Source organism: Anas platyrhynchos, chromosome 2 (genome assembly GCF_047663525.1).
Source record: "Anas platyrhynchos isolate ZD024472 breed Pekin duck chromosome 2, IASCAAS_PekinDuck_T2T, whole genome shotgun sequence".
In the NCBI taxonomy this organism is placed as follows: Eukaryota; Metazoa; Chordata; class Aves; order Anseriformes; family Anatidae; genus Anas; species Anas platyrhynchos.
In genome coordinates this window covers 31,473,107-31,486,151 of record NC_092588.1, presented here as the reverse complement: position 1 = coordinate 31,486,151, position 13,045 = coordinate 31,473,107, and the positions used below count along the sequence as shown (strand labels likewise).

General features: G+C 37.4%; 1 protein-coding gene across 1 annotated transcript in view; it reads right to left on the bottom strand.

Moving 5' to 3' along the window:
* Window positions 1–13,045, bottom strand: part of PEX2 (peroxisomal biogenesis factor 2) — a 56,113-nt gene that overhangs the window by 16,757 nt on the left and 26,311 nt on the right. Inside the window, exons 3-4 of the transcript XR_003495731.3 lie at window positions 10,282–10,384; window positions 10,098–10,151 (exon numbers count right to left, since the gene is read on the bottom strand). The gene's annotated coding sequence lies outside the window, so the exon portion shown is untranslated. The remainder of the gene's footprint in view (window positions 1–10,097; window positions 10,152–10,281; window positions 10,385–13,045) is intronic.

The window sequence follows — 13,045 nt, the reverse complement described above, 5'->3', positions numbered from 1 at the left end:
TCCTCTCCATCTTAATATGGTTGGGAAACAGAAGAGGGGAGACAAGTGAGAAGGATGATGGCAGGCAGCAAGTTTTCAAAATGCATTTTATCTTAAAGTTTAAACCATGTTTACCATCATTTATCATTATATCATTTTTTTTAGGAAAGCCTGGAAAGTGCTCTGTATACAATTTTTTTTTTTTTTTTTTTTTTTTTTGGAATGAGATTTTGCAAAGATCCTGTCATGTATCTCTGTTTTTTTTTTTTTTTTTTTTTTTTTTTTTTTTTTTTTGAGAATAATGAAGTAAAAGCCAGAGAGAACAAAACTTTATTCCCCTTTTCCTAAATTATGAAATCTCTTTTCAGTAATACTATTTCATTGGATAAATTGTTTAAGAAAGAGGAAAAAATAATTTTGAAGATAGAAAACTTTTTAATATGTGCTACATATGATTTTGACCATAAATTAAATGTTCATGAGAAAGTAGCAGACAGTGGTAAGATCAAGCAAAATAGTTGAATGTAAAGTTTGATTTTTCTTCTACTTATATGTGAATCTTTTATATTGTCCACACTTTTCCAGAAGCTTTACACAACTTTACAGAACTTTTGTGCAATGTCTAGAAGCTTACCTAATACCTGCATTTGTCTACTTTCAGTTTTGAAAGTTCTGTTGTATTGGGAAAACAAAAATATAGATAAAATGTTTCATGAAAGTAATTTCAAAATCCATTTTTTCAAGAACATTGTCAACTGCATAAAATTGGAGATTGAATATACCAGTCCCTCTGTTTTCCAGTCCTGATCAACTTCCTTGAATTGCCAGCCCAGATCCTTAAAGAACATTTAGGACATTTGAACAAAAAAAAAATAATTGCTCAATTACTGCAGTTTTCTTCAGGAACAGTTTAGATGAGCTATTGGGTTAGTAGTTCTGGCTGTTCTGATGGTACAGATGGACAAAGCAAACAATAGTTCTGAATAAATTTGCAAATCTGTAAATTTTGTCTAAAGGTTTTGATTAATAGAGGTAATCCTGCCTCTGCTTTGATGCTGCACTTTCACTTCTAGCCCATCAGCTGAAATCAGTTCTAGGGAAACTGACAGAATACCGTCACTAAGCAAAAATTGTAGTCTGAATTGACAATCCTTCTTATATTCCTTCTGTTTCATTTTCTCTTCTGTTCTGATTAGGTAGTTATATAACTACAAGTAGCAGTATCACAGCAAATATTTAGACAGGACTTAGAACTGGTCTGTATACCTTTATAACTCCACTCTTGTTGTGGTGATCTGTGTAAAATTACTGATAGTACTGCATACTGTGTAAGACCATGTAGATATTCCTTGTTCCACACTTTCTGTCTCACAAGCATAAATTTATACACCTGTTTTATGTGTGAAATTCATGTAGTGTTTGGAGGATAAAATTAAACTCTGTTCAAGATAACTGTTGAACACTATCAACAGCTTTGAAGGTGAGAGGGAAATAATAGACAAAGCCACATTTACTTTATTATACTGTCTTACTGCTCAGCTGAAATGAAGGAAATGCAGCTCTTAACTGTTCAGTGAGAATGCATCTGTGGTTATTTTGATGCAAATGGAAATAAAAACTCAGAGTAAATTCATTGTGTGGAGGAAGAACTGCACAACAACAAATCTCTGTACTCACCTACCAAATCTTAAAGCCAAACTGTCTTTGTATGTATACTCCAAAATTTATCTTTGGTATACATTGAACATCTTTAATATATATTTGAAATATTCAAACATTCATAAATTAAGTTTTTGTTGTTGTTGTTTGTTTTTGGTTGGTTTGCTTTTCCCATATAATGGCTATGAAATTTAGCTTTCTGAAGATTCCTAAGAACAGCAAATTCTGTTTTATGATTCAACAAGTAATTCATTGAAGGCATAAAAAGAAAAAGAGTACACTTATTTACACAGTGCAATACCTTTTTTTTATTTACACAAAATAAATAAATTAATTTTGCTAATTCTTGGGTGATTACTCATGTTGCACTTCTGGTGAATTAGAATTTGTTAACTAATATAATGATTCAAGACATGCTGTTAAATTAAATTAGAATGTAAATAAAAAAATAAATTCCAGAATTATATCATGTCATATAAAGTTGACTAAATAATAATGCTATCAATGTTCAAACAAATATATTTCATCTAAGTCTGTAATTTATATCAAGTAATAATAAACAGTATTATTTTTGCTTATTCATTTTTATTTTTGTTTTATTTTTTATTATCTGTAGTGCCAGTACTTTCCAATTTACCAGGAAAGGTTTCTTCAGACCAAAAGTAACAAGGAACTGTTAATGGAAATTCTCTCAGCAGGAACTAAAAGTAAACTTTGGAAATACAAACTTTTTCTGAGTTTGGGCTGTGTCTTTTCCTTACACAAAAAACACACTTGCTTCTAACTTGTTCTCAGTTACTAGTTACCAAAACTTTTAAAAATTATTTTTAAAATTTTATTATTTTACTATATAGTGGAAAACTATCAGTTTTACAATTTGCTTTTTCAAATACATGCCAACTACTAAAATAACAATAATCTATTTTACTTTTAAGTGAAACACTATTACAAGTTATGCACTGCCTGTGTAAGTAGCTGTCATTATTCCAGCAATGTATTATTCCTGCATTATAGTTGCTTTAAGCATGACCATTTTCTCATTGTATGAAAATACTTCTTTTTTTTTTTTTTAATTAGAAACAATTTTTGCTTCACTTAGAGTTAAACTTATGAATATAATATTTTATTAGAAATATTTAAGTTAGAATTAACTAATTATGGCTTGGTACAAAGAAATGTCTGGCTTTACTATTTACCAAGCAAAATCACAAAAGAAATATATTATCTTGTTGCTTTTATGATGATGATCCCACACTGAAATTGTCAGCTTAATTCAAAGTACCATTATTTCAAGAGGGTTTTGTGATTCCCATTCTGTTAGTAAATATGTTTTTCCCTAATAAACTTTTCAAGATCTGTATCTATGATAAGCTTTTAACCAGTCTGAGGAATGGTCAGAAGCCAGACATTGGACCAGTATCTCATTTCCTGTCTTCTCAGGTGTTAGCTTGTTTGAAAAAAATAAATAAATGTTTGTAGCACTAAAATTATTTTTGCTTGGTTTGTATGGGTCGTGTTTAACTTGTTTCCTTATCAAGACTCTAATGTGAATCACTAAGAACACAATCCAGACTGTGCACATGAGTCTGAGGTGGTAACCACAGTGTTTTCTATTATATATCATCTCTTACATGTAAAAGCAAGAAAGGGAGTAAATACCTTGTGGTTTTAGAGCACAGAACATTGTTGGACTTCAGATTCCAAGAACATAAGGATCATAAATCTTACATGCAAAGTATCATGCTAGAATTTTCAGTGTAAAATACCTGTTTAAATTGTCATAGCATAAATTAAATCAACAGAGCTATAGATACAATTGTTGGATTTGGTTTAAGAAATCTTAGGAGCCTTCTGTTCAGGGTTCAATATGTTATTTTTTTTACATTTAGGATGAAGTTTTCATACCGTCAATTATTGCTTAGTCTTCTCTAATTTGATTATGCTGCGTATACATCATCTTCTCCAGTATCTTACCTTTAAATCCATTCATTGTCTAAAATGTAATTGACTCATCTTACTTTCAACAAAATGCTTACATGAGACTCCTATATCTAAACCTTTCTCATTCTTTGTTTTTAGTCTTATTGGCCTTGCAAACTGGAAACATTTTCTTGTGCTTCTCAGTACTCTATCTAGGGGTTTCTAATCAAGTACTTATGAAACCATTGTGTCCTTGAGTCCTTCATTGTGTCCTGCATGTGTTAGTTTGCTTTACCTTGAAAACTTTCAATTCACATTGGCTTTTCAACGTATAAATTAAATGTTTCACCTCAACTTTGATAGAACATAGATGCTTTCAATACCTTTACTCATTATCTGTTAAGTATGTTCATTAATCAACATTTCCTATTTTAAATAAAAATGTATTATTCTGACACATGTGATTATGGTCTCCTAGCAACTTTCTGAAACTAGTCCTTTTAATTTCAATGGATCTGAAACCAGAAAAGAATGAAGATAGTCTTAATTCTGTATGTGGTTTAATCCTTTTCTCCATGTGGTATAACTTTAATTTATTAAAAGAGTTGATATCTGCAATTTCATTGGACTAATGATAAAGTATAGCATTAAGCCTTCATTCTACATGTCAGTGCAAGCTATACCACAGAAAGAAAAATCTCTTCCCACATATTCAGTTGGAGTCTGCAGTTAGCAGGCTGATTGTTTTTCAGACAGAAAGCTCCAGCAAGGCATCTTAAAGGAAAAACTTAATTCAATAGGAGTTTTCAATACCTCAGTAAGAATCAACTTACTTCATTTTATGTGCTGCTTTCCTCAACTCCAACAGGCTGCATGAGGTAACTCTTGTCCCCAGTTGCCAAGTGCCTTCCCTTTTTTCAAGTCATCCTTAAGCTTTTGTCTCAAATTACTTCCTCTTCTTTTTATTTCTGTACATTTGTCTATTGCTTCTTTCTCCTGAACCATATTTTTATGTCCTGCCACAGCTCATTCTTAGAAAACTGTGTAAATTCTTCTCCTTAGGTGTTTGATCTTACAATGTCTGGCACCCTGGAAGACTGCTGCACTGCTTTCAGATGAACAGGAAAGTTTATGATGTTACAACAGTAGATCCTAAAAACTACAGTTAATAAACCACCTTACATGTAGGTACACATGTATATATATACATTCATAAGAAGAAATCCATTCCTCATTACTGACAGTGTGCAATTTCTCAGTCTTTACCACACTAATTTAAGACTGACCAGTTCTCTTTGTTTTGGTTGGCACTTACTTCATTGCTTTATCTCAATGTATACACAAGGAATGCAGACTTAATGCCAACATCAATGTTCATCCTTTCTATATATATCTAAGCTATCAATCTGGAAGTGAGCTAAGCTGAGAGGAATACAGAGACATTGTCCAAGTATCAGAGATCAAGAAAGCTAAAGCCCAAACGGAATTGAATCTGGCCAGGGATGCCAAAGGCATTTAGGCAGAAGGGCTTTAAAAGAAGTACTGAATTGCCTTGGTCTTTACCAGCAAGACTGGCCCTCAGGAATCCCCAGGCCCCAGAGACCAGACTGGAAGGCTAGAGGAATTAAGATGTTCCCTTGGTGGAAGAGGATCATGTTAAGGATTACTTAAGCAAACTAGACTTTCACAAGTCTGTGGGCTCAGATGGGACAGAAACACGAGTACTGACAGAGCTAGCAGATGTGATTGTGAGGCCACTCTATATCTTTGCTTGATTGTGGCAACTGAGCGAAGTGCCTGAAGAATGGAGGAAAGCAACTGTCACTCCTATATTCAAGGACAAGAAGGAGGACCCAGGGAACTACAGGCTGGTCAGGCTCACCTTGATCCCTGGGAAGTGATGGAACAGCTAATCCTGGAAAACACTTCCAGGCACATGAAGAATGATGGGGGAACACTGGATGTTGTCTTCCTGGACTTCAGTAAGGCCTTTGGCACTGTCCTTCATAAGGTCCTAAGATCTCCCTTTAGAAGTTCTTGAAATATGGTCTGGATGAGCAGACAGTGAGGTTGATTAAAAACTGGCTGAACAGCCAGGCCCAGAGTGTGGTGGTCAGTGGCACAAGGTCTAGTTGGAGGTCAATAATTAGCAGAGTACCCCAAGGTTCAATACTGGGTCCCATCCTGTTTAACATCTTCATTAATGATCTGGACAATGAGGTAGAGTGTACCTTCAGTAAATGCACAGATGACAAAAAACAGACTCATCAGAGGGCTGCACAGCCATCCAAAGGAATCTTGATAGGTTGGACAGGTGGACTGGCAGGAACATCATGAAGTTTGGAAAGGGTAAGTGCAAAGTCCTGCAACTCAGGGAGAACAACCCCAGGCACCAATACATGTTGCCAACTACCTAGATGGAAAGCAGTTCTACAGAAAGTTCTAGGAATTCTACGAGTTCTGGAGGACATGAAGTTGAACATGAATCAGCAAAGTGTCCTTGCTGCTAAGAAGACTAAAATTATTATTGTCTGCATTAGGCAAAGTATCACCAAAAGGCCAAGGGAGGTGATCCTTATCACTGGTGAGAGCACCTGGAGTACTGTGCCTATTTCTGCTCCCTCCTCACCCACGTATAGTTTTACATAGGCATACAGGACAAATTTTTGAGCTTTCTGAAGGAGTAAGAGACTATGATTAGACCTTTAGTATGTACTCAAACTTTTATTGTTATAGCCTGAAAAGGACAAATACAGGTAGCTCAAGTGCACTGTCCTCTAGAAGGTATGCCACATTTCAACAGATAGTCAATGTCTTGGTTCTGTGTGGTTTGGAGCCAGAAATAAGGTTGGAAAGAAAGAACGTAGGAGCTGGTCACACTTAAGATCAGTCTAGGTATTGAGCAGGCCAGAACTTATGTTCCTGTACTAAGCAGGGTTTCAGGTTGGATAGGGATGGGCAGATGATTTCTGTAGCATTGTTCTTAGCAAGTCGTATGGATTTTATCTTGGAAACATGGACAACTCTTCTGCTTATTCATACAGTCACAGGGAAACCACACAGGGATTCTGCCTTGGAAAAAAGGTGAACAGGAGAAGCAATAAGAAAGCAGAGCATATTTTCAGTTTCTTTTGCAGGATCAGAGACGCCAAAGTTGAAGCTGATGTTCCCTTTCTGACACCCTAAGTTCTAAGTCCATTTCTATGGGGGTTAGTATAAGAAGGCAGCATGTATCATCTGTCTACTTTTCTCTATTATTGAGACCAGTTACAGTGCAAAACCTGTGAGCATAGTTACAATACATGTGAAGTGTATACCTTACCTAATATATTTGAAATGACTTAAAAAAGAAAGGTCTGTGGTTGTTTCTATTTATATGTGTAAAGTTATAATGGGGAAAAATGGTGAATTAACCAGCATAGATGGTGACTGTGCTGTGCCACCTGGCCACAGCAACAGAAAATGCAAGGTCCTGATAGGTTCAGTTTGCTAGCATAGACATAGTGTAACTGTTCTATCTGCTGAAATCCTAAATCTGCTCAGGTCAACAAAACTCAGCTGGATCAGTATTTTGCTGTTTTCTCAGTCTTTTGAAAATTAGATTTCTCTCTTAGGACTTTCACCAATATTTTCAATATCAAATTATATATTATTTTTGTGAATACTGATACAAGATTGGATCTTGCTCTGTAATTAGTTCTGTGATTTACAATGTTTGGCGAAGTGTTCTTTCATGCTGTGTTAAGAATAGTAGCTATGGAGAAAACAAAATGGGAAATAGCTGTGAAGGCTTACATAATTCTGTAGTACCACATTTAAAGTAATAATAGCTTTCACTGATGAAGACAGACAATTAATTTATATCTGTTGTTGTTGTTTGTTTGTTTCTCTTTCCTTTGGTAAGGACCTGATTCCATATAAAACTAAAGAGCTTTGAAAGACATATCAAGACCACCAGAACAAGTGGTGGTCAATGGCTCTGTGTCCGGGTGGAGGCCAGTGACCAGTGGAGTCCCTCAGAGGTCTGTCCTGGGACAGGTACTGTTTAATAATTGATAATCTTTATCAGTGACATAGGCAATAGGAGTGAGTGCACCCTCAGCAAGTTTGCAGATGACACCAACTTGAGTGGTGCAGTCGATACAACAAAGGAAGGGATGTCATCCAAGGTGATCTGGACAAGCTTGAAAAGTGGGCCCACGTGAACCTAATGAGGCTCAACAAGTCGAAGTGCAAGGTGCTGCACCTGGGTCAGTGCAATCCCATATATGAGTATAGACTGGATGGAGAACTTGTTGAATGAAGGCCTGCAGAGAAGAACTTTAGGCGTCTGGTAGACAAAAAGCTTGACATGAGCCAGCAATGCATGCGTGCAACCCAGAAGGTCAACTGCATCCTGGGCTGCATCAATAGAGGCATGGTCAGCAGGCTGAGGGAGATGATTGTCCCCCTATACTCTGCCCTTGTGAGGCTCCACTTGGAGTGTTTCATCCAGGTGTGGGACACCCAGCACAAGAACAATGTGGATCTCTTACAGCAGGTCCAGTGGAGGGCTATGAAGTTGATCAGAAGGCTGGAACACCTCTTCTATAAAGAAAGGGTGAGAGAGGTGGGGATGTTCATCCTGAAGAAGAAAAGACTCCAGGGTGAGCTTATTGCAGCTTTTTGCTCAGGCAATGACAGAACAAGGGAGAATGGTTTAAACTAAAAGGGGAGATTTAGATTGGAAATTAGGAGGAAGTTCTTCACTCAGAGGGTGGCGAGGCACTGGAACAGGTTGCCCAGAGAAGTTATAGATACTCCAGACCTGGAGGTGTTCAAGATCAGGTTGAACAACGCCCTGAATATACCCTTTATTGGACTTAATGGTGAAATTCATTCTCCTTACTGGAAAATAATTATTTTTACTTCCTACTGTCTGCCTGCCTGGTTTCTCTGTTTCAGACTTTCCCACCCCATTTTCATTTTCACCTGAACATATTCTTTCCTTTATCTCCTTACTCTCCTCCAGCTATCAGAACTGAATTTGGTGTCAACATAATTTAATGTTATGGAAACACAGTAGGCTGGATCCTGTATGCCACACAGAATAGAATTAAATTCTGTGTTGGTGCAGCCTCACCTTGAGTACTGTGTGTGATTTTGGGTACCACAGTGGCCAAATACATAAGAAGGACATAAAACTATTACAGTGTCCCCAAAGGAGGGCTATGAAGATGGTGAAAGGTCTAGAGGGCAAGACGTATAAGGAGCAGCTAAGTTCCCTTGGTTTGTTCAGCCCAGAGCAGAGCAGGCTGAGGGGAGGCCTCACGGCGGCCTGCAGCTCCTTCACAAGGGGAGTGGAGGGGCAGGTGCTGAGCTCTGCTCTCTGGGGACAGCGACAGGACCTGAGGGAATGGCATGGAACTTGGACAGAGGAGCGAGGGTCAGGCTGGGTGTTGGGAAAATGTTCTACACCAAGAGGGTGCTTGGGCACTGGAACAGGCTGCCTAGGGCAGTGGCCACAGCACTGAGCCTGATGGAGTTCAAGAAGTGTTTGGATAATGCACTCAGACACATGGTTTGGTTTTGGGGTGGTCCAGTACAGAGCGAGTTGGACTCAGTGATCCTTGTAAGTCCCTTCCAACTGAGGGTGTTCATGATTCTATGATTCTACACTGAATGGCATGATTTTGCAAAGAGTAGTTTTCAGGGTCATCCTTTTTTTCTGAGATAAACCAGAATTGAACCAGTAGTTAATTAATTCTGTCTTTTGAAGTATTCTATTGCTTTATTTAATACATTACTAGACTCCTAGACTAGAGGTTTAAGAAAGAAGTGAAGGAGGAAAGGACAGAAGTAGGGAGGGAGGAAAGAAAGACAGCTTTGTAAGACAGGTACATTTTTTTTAACCTCAAAGAAAGATTTTTCTCTCCTGCAAGCTACTCACTTACTTGCTACGGAATAAGCATAGTAGGTAAGTTGATAGCCTGTATAGCAATGGAAAGAATGGCAAGCTGATTACTTTATGGTTATTTCACAAAACTGATGAGACAGCAAATGATATTCAATCCTATTAAAAAGACTAAGCACAGCCTTTTTTTCCCCTTCTCTTCTTTTCTTTCTTTAAAAAAATAAACAAATAAAAAAATATCCTGCATTCCTTGCACTAGGATTGAATGATATGATTCTACAATTCAGGGAGTCTGGAAATTACAGAACATCTGCAATGAAATTGGTTTTCTGTGGAAAACTGATGAATCACTTACTGCCAATGACTGGAAGGAAAAGTACTTGTTTATGCCCTTATGTAATGAATTTTTATGAGGTGAAGTTTGCTGTTTATAAAAAAATATACTTTCAGTTGCTGTAGATGTGAAATAATAGAATTCAGAATTTAGACCAACATATTACTAAAATGACAGTCACTAGCAGAATATCATCTGCTTATAAAATGCCAAAAGAGAGCTTTTACTTCTGTAATAGAATTAAAATTTCCATCCATCCTTTAAAAGAAAAAATAACAGGGACTGTAATAACACTGTTGTCTGTTAACATACCTTTAAGAAGAATAATTTCTTCAAGTAAAAATTCTTCTGCTTCAAGAATTAGATCTGAAATGCAGAAGAAAATTTGCTTGTGAGCAATCTTGCTCACATTTCAAATTTCAAAACCAGTTTTCTCTCTTAATCATTGTCAATCAAGTACCTGCTCTTCTTTGCATGCCCCTTCTCTTGTACTTACTGGGTTTGCATGTAAGATATGTTGACTTTCAGAGCCTCACTTTCTTCTTTCTGTGAGTAACGTCTTGACTATGGGAGAAAATTGCAATTCTGAAGAAACTGTTCTGAGAATGATAAAAGATAAAGTACCAATCAGTTCTAAAAAATAAACAATAACAAAACCAAAAATCACTAGGTCTCTTTTAAGCAAGAATTAAATACCTGGGGGATTAGAACTGATCATTGTGAAAAATGCAAAAAACTACTTTTTACTGTCAAATGTGTCCAGACTGTTGTATATCTACCATTAGTGGCTCTATTTTTGATAAATTAACAGATTGTATTTTATTTTATTTTTATTTTTTGGTAGCTTGAGATAATTTCAGTAAAAGATGTCACTGCTTGAATGTGATTTCTTTTTTGATCCTGCCAAATATTTCCAGGAATAACTGGAGTGATTAGAAATGTACAGATACATATTTTTAATGATGAAAACACTTTGCATTTCTTTAGCAAAAGCTGTATTTGCTATACAAGTGAAAAACTTCAAGTGCTATTTTCTTTAGAATTCTTCACTTGTCTGACATCTATATTGGTTTTCAAGTATTGCTAATGTACCACACTTTCTTGGATCTATTTATATTTTTATGAAGATGAGTCTTAGTGGCACTGAGTAATGGCACAATAAGTAACCTTCATTCCTTTGTGCTTTACCTTTCAAATCATTACACACTGCCTGCCGTTGCTGATATCAGTGACAGGGATTGTGAAAAGAGTGAAATTGAAAAGGCATGCTGCAGGTCCATCTATGCCTTCTGCTAGCAAACCTGGAGACAGCTGGCCTGAGCATGACTTAACTTACTGTTTTCCACAGTGTATGCAATAGAAGCTTTGCAACTTGGCTAATTGTCCATCTCATCCTTGTGTTTGCAGCATGCTCTGACCATTCAAAGATTGGTTTTGTAGGAGAAATATTACTCACTGCATGGGACCATTATGTATATAGAATGAACAGCAGTGACTGCAAAAGCTTGTGCATGGAAAAGGCACTCTTTGATATCCTCATGTCATTTATCCTGAAGCCACTGCTCTATATAGCTCTGATTCCTGTGTCCAATACCCCTCGCTGCCTCTAGTCTGTCCCTGTTCTGATCTTTTGGGATAATATTGAACAAATCAGAGATGGTTCATTAGCATCATGAATACTACTCTGAAGTGATGGTAATTATTGACTTTCTGAATCTATCTTTGAAAAATCCTTTGAACCAATTGACTTTATTATGTGGGGCAATCCACAGGATCCAGTCTTAGGCATAAGCCTTTATCGAAGGAGCCTGGAGTTAGGATTTATCAATAAATATATTGTCCACATCACGTAGGCTTTTGCTAATTACAGAGACTGTTTTGTAGATATGACTGGCTGTGGTGGTCACTAATATAAGAAACTCTTACCTAATTGAGTACAGAGACTGACAATTTTTCATCAATTCAAAAGCATTTTCATAAAAGCTTAATCAGCTTCTGTTTCTGTGTCATGAACACTGCTTCTAATGCCTTCTTAAAAAGGGTCATGGATTTTTTTTCAGAATAACGGGTCTCGTTGCATATTCAGTCAGATGTTCAATTCACGTCGTAAGATGGAGATCTCCAGTAACAGATTGGGTACTGACATCCAGAATGCCAAACATGTTGTTGTATCATACACAACCTTAAGCAGAGGTACAAAAAACAAGGTGGGTTCCAGAGAATGAAACAAATCACTGCCTGGCCCTGGCAGATGCCCTGTATCACTCACTATGCATGTATGTGTAGTCCTCTGGTCCTGGACTGGAATCCCCTCACAAGTATCTTCTGTTTGAATGCCATCTACTTGGTGACATTGCCAGGCTTATGCTAGATCCTGCCACGGAAGTGGGCTCCCTTGGAATGCTACTAGGACTGCAGTAAGAATTTTAAGTGAATGCTCTGGTAGCGACAACATGAAAAAACCTTTTGGGAGGGTGAAGGAAGATGGTTGTGATCTACTTAATCAGTTCCATCTGGAAATGAATAAGGTATGAAGCATCATTTTAAAACTGCTCCTTGGTATGTTGGTTACAAGTGCTGTGCTCAGACTACAATAATTTTATTACTAGAAGTAAGTGACCATGTGTCGTGGTTTAACCTGGCTGGCAGCTAAACACCACACAGCCATTCACTCCCCCTCCCCCCTCCCTCTCTGGGATAGGGGAGAGAAATGGGAAAGTGAAGCCTGTGAGTTGAGATAAAGACAGTTTATTAAGCAGGAAAATAACAATAACAGTAATAATAAAAATAATAATAGTACTACTACTAATAATGTATACAAAACAAGTTATGCACAATGCAATTGCTCACCACCCGCTGACCGATGCCCAGCCTAACCCTGAGCAGTCCGGCCCCCTCCCCCCAGCTAGCCACCCCTATATATTGTTTAGCATGACGTCAGATGGTATGGAATACCCCTCTGGCCAGTTTGGGTCAGCTGTCCTGGGCCCGTCTCCTCCCAGCTCCTGCTGCAACCCCAGCCTGCCTGTTGGAAGGACAGAGTTAGAAGCTGAGACGTCCTTGGCTTGGTGTAAGCACTGCTCTGCAACAATTAAAACATCGGCGTGTTATCAGCACTCTTCTCATCCTAAGCCAAAACATAGCATTCTACCAGCTACTAAGAAGAAAATTAACTGTCCTAACTGAAACCAGGACACCATGAGCTTTACTGCCTAACATGGCAGCAAGCAAATGACTCTATCCTGTATGTGTAGCCACGT